At 43.6% G+C, this 9,245-nt stretch overlaps 1 pseudogene; it reads left to right on the top strand.

Annotated features, from left to right (window-relative positions):
• LOC111955751 (acyl-CoA synthetase short-chain family member 3, mitochondrial-like) overlaps window positions 1-9,039 on the top strand; it is a 37,841-nt pseudogene extending 28,802 nt beyond the window's left edge.
• Window positions 9,040-9,245: the final 206 nt, after the last annotated feature.

The following is a 9,245-nucleotide window of genomic DNA, read 5'->3' as shown; positions in this document are numbered from 1 at the left end:
ATATAGATACTTTTGTACCTGTTTCCTCCAGAATCTTCACTAGGTCCTTTGCTGTTGTTCTGGGATTGATTTGCACTTTTCGCACCAAGGCATGTTCATCTCTAGGAGACAGAACGCGTCTCCTTCCTCAGCGGTATGACAACTGCGTGGTCCCATGGTGTTTATACTTGCTTACTATTGTTTGTACAGATGAACTTGGTACCTTCAGGCGTTTGGAAATTGCTTCCAAGGATGAACCAGATTTTTTGGAGTCTTGGCTTGGCTGGTCTTGGCTGATTTCTTTTGATTTCCAAATGATGTCAAGCAAAGAGGCACTGATTTTGAAGGTAGACCTTGAAATACATCCACAGGTACACCTACGATTGACTCAAATGATGTCAATTAACCTATCAGAAGCTTCTAATGCCTTGACATCATTTCTGGAATTTCCCAAGCTGTTTAAAGGCACAGACAAGTTACTGTATCTAAACTTCTGACCCACTGGAATTGAGACACAGTGAGTTATAAGTGAAATAATCTGTCTGTAAACAATTGTTGGAAAAATTACTTGTGTCATGCACAGAGTAGATGTCCTAACCGACTTGCCAAAAGTATAGTTTGTTCGCAATACATTTGTGGAGTGTGTGACGCTCGTCTGATGAAGAAGGAGTGGACCAAAGCGCAGCGCAGCGTATTCATAATAATTTTAATAATTTAGAACACTTGAACAAAAATAACAAAGAGACTAATGAACAGTTCTGTAAGGTAACTAAACTAAACAGAAAACAATTACCCACAAACCCAGGTGGGAAAAGGCTACCTAAGTATGATTCTCAATCAGAGACAACGATAGACAGCTGCCTCTGATTGAGAACCACACCCGGCCAAACACAAAGAAATAGAAAACATAGAAATAAAGAAACTAGAATGCCCACCCTAGTCACACCCTGGCCTAACCAAAATAGGGAATAAAAGTCTCTCTATGGCCAGGGCGTGACAGAGTGGTTGAAAAACGAGTTTTAATGACTCCAACTTAAGTGTATGTAAACTTCCGACTTCAACTGTAGGTCTATGTATGTGTGTYTATATATATATACATATACAGTGTATATGTGTGTATATACAGTACCAGTCAAAAGTTTGGACACACCTACTCAATCCAGGGTTTTCTTTATACTGGTCTATTGGTTCAGACAGTTCAGTAGAGAGATGAGAGGTAGGACAGTGCTGCAGGAATGTTTGCCATCTCCTCTCTCTCTCTTAGCTCTGCCCCAGTAGGGGTCTGCTGACCTTGGGCCTGGTGTCTGAGCACGGTCATCCTCTGACTTAGAGTTGCCCCAGCAACCGCACATCACCAGGACAACCCAAAGTTACCCCAGCAACCGCACATCGGGACAACCCAATCCCCCCGCTCTCTCCACACACACACACACACACACACACACACACACACACACACACACACACAGTCTGCCCCCTGAGATCTGACACCTGACATGTGAGAAGGGTCAGATGTAGGACAGGAATGGCCAGATAATAGTCGATGTGAGATTACAGAGAAGAGCAAGTCAAGGTGATTCTGGGAGTGGATTCATGAGTGTTTATATGTCAGAGATCCCAAAACAAAGATAAAGGATTTGTGTGTGTCTGTACAGACAGACCAGTGATGACACTTGGCTTTTAGACGGCACCCTGTTATGAAAGGGCACAATGCTACCTCCCTTCCTCTCCTCTCCCTCCCCTTTTCTCCCACCCACTGCATGGCCTCTCACAGTGTCCCTTAATTCATCACTCTCAAACAGCCTCTCACCACCACAGACCCAACAGATCCGTCTGTCTGGAGAAGATTGATGTGCTCGCGTACTGATATCTGACCACTGAGATAGAGAGAGAGAGAGAGAGAGCGAGCGAGACCCACACATCTTTCATCCCTCGTCCATGTCTAAACCTGTTTTCACACTGATTTCCTCTCAGTATCCCTCTCTCTGGTGACCATCCGGAGCCTTGCTCAGTCGACTCTGCTTGTTTTCACTAGGTCATTTTCCCTGTCATTGGGAATATAACGATAACGTCCGGCTTCAATGTTTTGAATGTGCCATGGGGATTGTTTTTTCCTGCTTAGCGTAGCCTTGCTGTTTAAGAGCACTCAAAGTATGGCGAACTAAGCAGTGCAGTGACATATTAATAGGCCTTCCTTCCACTCGCTGGAATAAAAACAGCTCTGAATTTCAAGGCTATTGCAGTATGCAGCATGTTAAATTATTGGCCATTGGTTAGAATGGAAATGTGCCTTCTGTCTTTCTCAACACTCCCAGATACACACAGACTAGAGGTTGGACCCAGACCTGAGGACAATCAGACCCGGATCCGAACGGTCCGATCATTAAAAAAAAGGGGAACCCGGATCTGAACGGACCAAACCACTTGGGTCCTAGGTCAGGTCCGGTGTATTCAAGTTGGGGTGGACCCATGAAGACCTCTAACACAGACACGTTGAGAGGCATAAGGTTAGCAGCAGTGAGAGCAATTGCTGGGGGTTAAGTGCTTTGCTCAAGGGCACAACGACAGGCGATGTTACATGTTATCAGACAGAGTCCAGCAGCCTTCCATTTCAGTTCCATTCTCATTTTTGTGTTGCCCGGCATAGGGCTTGAACCAGAAGCCTTCCCGGCTGCTGGTCCACTTCTCTCACCTCTATGTGTTGCCCCTTACACATGAGGAAGAACTCAGGACAAAATGAAAGCATTTGAAACAAAGATCAAAGATCAAAGATTGGTTAACAATCAATTAATAAAGCACTGTAGATCTATACTTTTCCCATGGAATTGGGTAGTGGTGCATGTGGCCTTTAAAAAACCCAGAGATGTTCCAAGGGGTTTTATTCTCTGTGCTCTAGTATCCACTAACAGCCCAAATGTACCTGGTTATGTAAGCAAACCATTAAGCCCTGGGCATTGTTTTCCTTCTAAGTGTTTAATCGGTGAGGGCAAATATATTGGGCCATTATATTGGTTGTCTCTGCTCATCTCTGTTCCAGCTTAATTGCTGTCTGAAATCTACGCCGCAATTACAACGACTGCTGCTAACAGCGTGATTTTAAACACGACGCTGCTGCCACAGATCAGTGGGTTTATTGTGTAATCCTCACATGTTCCCATTTAGAGAGGTCTGTCACGGTCTACACGTGTTGCTAGAATCTGCCGTTTCTGCACTGATCTATATGTGGGCTGAGCAGACACACACAGCTACTCTGCACAGGTTTATTGATATCTATCCACATATATATAACATGTGTAAACAGAGCTGTAAACATATGGTGTGCATACTACACCATGTCATCTCCCTGCTTCCACACCTGAGGAGGAAGCAGAACGTTGGCTGGTTTGTTGTCATTGGTCACTGAGGTGGCTGAGGCCACTGGCTGATAGGCCTTGAATTTTGACCAGGTAGGTGGGACCGGGGCAGACGTGTCACCCTTCTGTGTCTCCTATTGGGGGAGACCTCAGTGTTGGCCGGAGGTAGAAGGCCTTTGAAGTCTACAGGGAGGGATTAACCTGCTGATGATTAATGAGCCCTGAGAGGTGCAGAACTTATCCAGTTCAGAGGGCACTGCCCTGGTGGCTAGAGGAGGATTCATTTCTCTCCCTCCATTGATCTGGGATGTTTTGCGACGTCTCCATCACAGTCAAAACCCCCCCTCCAAGCAAAGAATGCCTTATGATATGGATAGAAGCTTAGTCCAAAAAGGTAGCTAAGAAAGTGAAGTAGGTTCAAATCAAATCAAATCAAATTTTAGAATTAGAGTGCTCTCACATTCAGATATCTCCATGACAACAGGATACAATGATGAGGATATAGCAAGAAAACTATTTGCGGTGGCGACAATTGGTCATATTCTCTTCTCCTATCCTCCATCAGATCCTCCCCTGTGTGATGTGTCACCTCTTTGATTGTTCTGCTGTATTTAGGTTGGAACCAGGGCTGTAGTGTTGATGTGTGGGCACGTGACTGGAGACAGAATAGACAGAGATATCTCAGTGTAAAGTGGAGCAGCTGTGTAGAGGGGAGGTTTGTTGTGAGTCAGAGAGCCCATAGGAGCTGTCATAGTTCTGGTAATGTAGGTTAACTCTGCTCACAGAAAGAACACAGGGCTCAACCACAGCTTTGATGACATGCTTGCCAATCACAAACCATTTTATTTCTAGTCATGCATGAAACTGACTTTTGTTCCACTCAAAAGTATGAATAATTTGTTCCCTTTTGCACATTCTGTAAAACTTTTTATGGTTGTGTGGGAAAAAGTTGAAATTCTGACGTTATATTGATCTTTGAGGACAACGCGCATGCATGCGTGCATGTTTCTATGTGTGTGTGTGTACGCACGTGTGAATGTGTGTTTATGAAGTGCATGTGAGTAGTGCGGAAGTTGCATGAGTTGTGGCAGTAAAAGTGTAAAGTCTTAATGATCTCACCCTGTATGCCCTCTGTCCTCTTTCTCCCTCTCTCCTTTCATCAGAGAGTGGCTCAGCCATCACGTCCTCCTGTATTGGCCTGGGAAACTCCCTGTCTCCCCCTGCTGGTCAGGCTGGCAAACCCGTTCCAGGATTCAATGGTGAGCACTAACATGTCTCTTTCATTAAGCAGAACTATCCAGGGGCGGGGGCACAAAGTGCTTGAGGATGGTTGGAGGGTGGTCCTGAGGGGCTAGGCCCCCCGTCCGGAAGTTGTAGAATTTTTTATTTTTCAAACACCTGAAACAGCTTTTTCCTGCAATCTAGAGCCATAATCATTATGCTACATTGTATGTATTTTTTTTATTTGTTTCTTTATATCTAAGCAGAAAAACCTCTTGAGCTGTCTGTATCCTCCTGACTGGTAGTTATTTTTTTTWAAATAAACTAAATATGCTTCTCTGCTAAAGTCTGGGTAAAAGATTTAAAGTCTGCCAACCTTGCCAGCAGGCATGCCAGCTAAGGTACACTATATATGCAAAAGTATGTGGACACCCCTTTAAATTAGTGGATTCGGCTATTTCAGCCACACTCGTTGCTGCCAGGTGTACAATATCGAGCACACAGTCATGCAATCTCCACAGACAAACATTGGCAGTAGAATGGCCTTACCGAAGAGCTGTGACATTTTTTTCCTCCCCAATTTCGTGATATCCAATTACGATCTTGTCTCATTGCTGCAACTCCCCAACGGGCTCGGGAGAGGAAAAGGTCGAGTAATGTGTCCTCCGAAACATGACCGTCAAACCGCGCTCCTTAATCTTGTCAATATGGGGGCGCTGTTTCCACTTTGGAAAAAAACCGTGCCCAAATTAAACTGCCTCGTACTCTATTCTAGATCGTACAATATGCATATTATTATTACTATTGGATAGAAAACACTCTCAAGTTTCTAAACTGTTTGAATTATATCTGTGAGTAAAACAGAACTCATTTTGCAGCAAACTTCCAGACAGGAAGTGAAAAATCTGAAAACGATGCTCTGTTCCAGGGCCTGCCTATTGAATTGCCTTATATTTATGGATATGCATGCACTGCATACGCCTTCCACTAGATGTCAACAGGCAGTGGAAGGTGGAATGGGGTGTCTAGCTTGATCTGAGGTCGAACAAGAGCTCTTGGAATGAACGTTCCAGACTTTCCTTTCTCTACCTAGGCGCGGGAAGCACCTCCCTATTGTCTTATGATAAGCGTTCGGTATACACGGCTAATATCTCGGCTTTTTTTTATTTGATACATATTAGAAAACATCATAAAGTAGGTTTTTTTCAACCGAGTTTCATCAGTTTTATTCAACGTTAATGGGATTTTGGAGTTTCCGTTCTCTGCGTCGAAGAAAATTGGGAAGCGTCACAACATTGGCTAGCCTTGTGGAGCGAATTCGACAGGAGAGAAGGACGATTATAAAACCAAACAACGATTTATTCTGGACAAAGGACTCCTTGTAAAGATTCTGATGGAAGCTCAGCAAAAGTAAGAACAAATTTTATGATGTTATTTTGTATTCTGTGGAAAATGTTGAGTCCTATTATTCGCGTTTTGGCGGGCGCTTCTCGCTATAACGTAAGCTGTTTGTTATGGTAAAGTTATTTAAAAAAATCTAACACGGCGGTTGCATTAAGAACTAGTGTATCTTTCATTTGCTGCCAACATGTATTTTTTTAGTAAAGTTTATGTGAGTTCTTTGGTCAGATTAGGTGAGTGTCCAAAATAGCTCCGGACAATTTGGTGAATCGATGCTACATATTCACAATGTTAACCACGGTTTGCAGCTCTAAATATGCACATTTTCGAACAACATAAGTGTATTGTATATAACCTGATGTTATAAAGACTGTCATCTGATGAAATTGGTCAAGGTTAGTGATTCATTTGATATCTTTTGCTGGTTTTTGCGACTCGCTACCTTTTGCTGCTAATAAATGCATTTGTGTGTTTGGCTTTTGTGTAAGCTAATATAAGGCTATATTGTGTTTTCGCTGTAAAACACTTAAAAAATCTGAAATATTGGCTGGATTCACAGATGTTTATCTTTCATTTGCTGTACACCATGTATTTTTTCATAAATGTTTTATGATGAGTATTTAGGTATTTCACGTTGCTCTCTGTAATTATTCTGCTGCTTTGGTGATATTTTTGATGGTAGCTGCAATGTAAAACTATGTTTAAACCTCAAATATGCACATTTTCGAACAAAATACATTTATTGTATAACAATGTTATAAGACTGTCATCTGATGAAGTTGTTTCTTGGTTAGTGACTAATTATATCTCTATTTGGTCGGTTTTGTGATAGCTACCTATGCGGTAGAACATTTTTGAAAATATGCGGTTGAGTCTTTTGCTATTGTGGTTAGCTAATAGAAATACATATTGTGTTTTCGCTGTAAAACATTTTAAAAATCGGAAATGATGGCTGGATTCACAAGATGTTTATCTTTCATTTGCTGTATTGGACTTGTGATTTCATGAAAATTATATTATATGATATCCCTGTCGCGTTAGGCTAGGCTATGCTAGTCAGCTTTTTTGATGAGGATGCTCCTGGATCCGGGATGGGTAGCAATGAAAGGTTAATACTCGACTGCTTAACCCGGAAGCCAGCCGCACCAATGTGTCAGAGGAAACACTGTTCAACTGATGACCGAAGTCAGCCTGCAGGTGCCCGGCCCGCCACAAGGAGTCGCTAGAGCGCGATGAGCCAAGTAAAGACTCCTGGCCAAACCCTTCCCTAACCCGGACGACACTGGGCCAATTGTGCGCCACCCTATGGGACTCCCGGTCACGGCCGGTTGTGACACAGCCTGGGATCGAACTCGGGTCTGCGATGCAATGCGATGCAGTGCGATGCAGTGCCTTAGACCGATGCGCCACTCGGGAGGCCTGAGTTCAGTGACTTTCAACGTGGCACCTTTATAGGATGACACCTTTCCAACAAGTCAGTTCGTCAAGTTTCTGCCCTGCTAGAGCTGACCCAGTCAACTGTAAGTTCTGTTATTGTGGAGTGGAAACGTCTAGGAGCAACAATGGCTCAGCCGCGAAGTAGTAGGCTACACAAGCTCACAGAATGGGAACGCCGAGTGCTGAGGCGCGTAGCGCATAAAAATGTCTGTCCTCGGTTGCAACACTCACTACCGAGTTCCAAACTGCCTCTGGATGCAACGTCAGCTCAATAACTGTTTGTTGGGAGCTTCATGAAATGGGTTTCCATGACAGAGCAGCCAAGCATCGGGCCTCCATTGGACTCTGGAGCAGTGGAAATGCGTTCTCTGGAGTGATGAATCACGCTTGGCGGATGCCAGGAGAACTCTACCTGCCCGAACACAAAGTGCCAATTGTAAAGTTTGGTGGAGGAGGAATAATGGTCTGGGGCTGTTTTTCATGGTTCGGCTAGGCGCCTTAGTTCCAGTGAAGGGAAATCTTACTGCTACAGCATACAATGACATTCTAGACAATTCTGTGCTTCCAACTTTATGGCAATAGTTTGGGGGAAGGCCCTTTCCTGTTTCAGCATGACAATGCCCCGTGTACAAAGCGAGGTCCATACAGAAATGGTTTGTCGAGATCGGTGTGGAAGAACTTGACTGGCCTGCACAGAGCCCTGACCTCAACCCCATCAAACACCTTTGGGATGAATTGGAACGCTGACTGCGAGCCAGGCCTAATTGCCACACATCAGTGCCCAACCTCACTAATGCTCTTGTGGCTGAATGGAAGCAAGTCCCCACAGCAATGTTCCAACATCTAGTGGAAAGCCTTCCCAGAAGAGTGGAGGCTGTTATAGCATATTAATACTGTGGAGGCTGTTATAGCATATTAATTTTCAAATAAGATGTTCGATGAGCAGATGTCCACATACTTGGTCATGTAGTGTAGAACTATCTACTCTAACTTGATTGATAGCCTGAAATGGCTTCTTAGTAGCTAGTTATGGAGTTGGGAGAACGTATCTGGGCTAGCTAAAGTCAACTTCATAACTTTTATAGGTGGCTAGTAGTATTCCAGAGAAACAACAACAACAACACATTTACAAAAACAAAATCTGCATTTTTTTTAAACAGGACAAATATGAGGGGGCACGTGCCCCCTATGGGCATGACGCCTCTGGAACTATCCCAAATGTTCTGAAATGACTATTTACCTGACCAGTATGCAGAGAGAGACACTGCTTTTCAGGCTCTGCAACTGTAATCAGTTACATGTGGTTGTCAAATACAAAAAGGTATTAATGTCACACTGTAATTGTTTTAATATGGGCACGTTTGAGAGGGGTCTAGGCATATTGGCTTGGGAAAAGAAAAAACACACACCATCAATACAATGGTTGAACTTTAGAGCAACCCACATTTTGACATCCCACATTGCCCACTGCTGAAATATAAGCCTTATAAATCAGATTTCTATGCACCTCTCTCTTCTCTAGTCACAGTGATCGACGATGATATGCAGCAGATGACGCCAAGGACCCTGGGAAATATTGTGGTGAGGTAAGCCAGCCGCATGGTCATGGCCACACCTCTGTGAGCAGCTAAGTCATTCTGTTATACTGCCTCTGTCACCTGGAGTAGCAAACCTTTCTGTCTTCTTTGATCAGGGATAACACACAGGGAGATAGACTCACACACACACACAAGAAAAAATAAGTCCTGTTTTATATCTGTTTCAAATAGGAGGGTGGAATTGTTTTTATGGAAATAATTTACTTTGAGTCGATCATACAATTTATTTTTATATCACCCAGGGCTAGATGCAGCC

Source organism: Salvelinus sp. IW2-2015, linkage group LG3, assembly GCF_002910315.2.
Source record: "Salvelinus sp. IW2-2015 linkage group LG3, ASM291031v2, whole genome shotgun sequence".
Taxonomy (NCBI): Eukaryota; Metazoa; Chordata; class Actinopteri; order Salmoniformes; family Salmonidae; genus Salvelinus; species Salvelinus sp. IW2-2015.
Note: the sequence above shows the minus strand (reverse complement) of the source record. Positions and strands in the feature narration are given on the sequence as shown.